We start from the raw sequence: 893 nt of genomic DNA on the forward strand, positions 1-893 counted from the left end.
GTAGAATCCTTTGCAGACGACTTAAATACGCGACGGGGTATTGTAAGTGGCAGAGTGGCCTTGCTGCCACGATCCACTGAGATTCAGCCCTTTGTCGCTCCGATTCGTCCCTCCCCCTCCAAACCAATCAATTTCTAACTTTTCCGAAAAGAGGTTTGCTCCTCCCTTGATGCTATATTATACTAAGTATTGGAAAATCAAACAAGTCCTCAAGACCTTGGTACGTATACTATTTGTGTATTGAGCGGCCAGCGTGACTTGACACTTAGTCATGTCGAGGGAAAGGCTAAACCAAATGTCGCAAGTAGAGGTTTATCGGGGCATCGCTTGCGTCGCCGAGGCCTATGCCAAAGGCGTTGCGCCAATACAATGTCGCAAGTAGAGGTTTATCGGGGTGTCGATTGCGTCGGCGAGGACAATGCCAACGGCAATGTGCCGATACAATGTCGCAAGTAGAGGTTTTTCGGGGCGTCGCTTGCGTCGCCGAGGCCTATGCCAAGGGCGATGTGCCGATACAATTTCACAAGTAGAGGTTTTTCGGGGCGTCGCTTGCGTCGCCAAGGCCTATGCCAAGGGCGATGTGCCGATACAATGTCGCAAGTAGAGGTTTTTCGGGGCGTCGCTTGCGTCGCCGCAATGTCGCAACTTAAGGTTTATCGAGCGTCGCTTGTGTCGCCGAGGCCTATGCCAAGGGCGATGTGCCAATACAATATCGCAAGTAGAGGTTTTTCGGGGCGTCGCTTGCGTCGCCGAGGCCATGGCACGGCGCAGGACGTGGCAGGACATTGCCATGGCACGAGTCAGGACGGCGTAGGACTTGTCAGGATGTCGCAGGACATGGCCATGGCACGACTTAGGACGTGTCAGGATGTCGCAGGACATGGCCATGGCAC

Source organism: Nicotiana attenuata, unplaced genomic scaffold (genome assembly GCF_001879085.1).
Source record: "Nicotiana attenuata strain UT unplaced genomic scaffold, NIATTr2, whole genome shotgun sequence".
Taxonomy (NCBI): Eukaryota; Viridiplantae; Streptophyta; class Magnoliopsida; order Solanales; family Solanaceae; genus Nicotiana; species Nicotiana attenuata.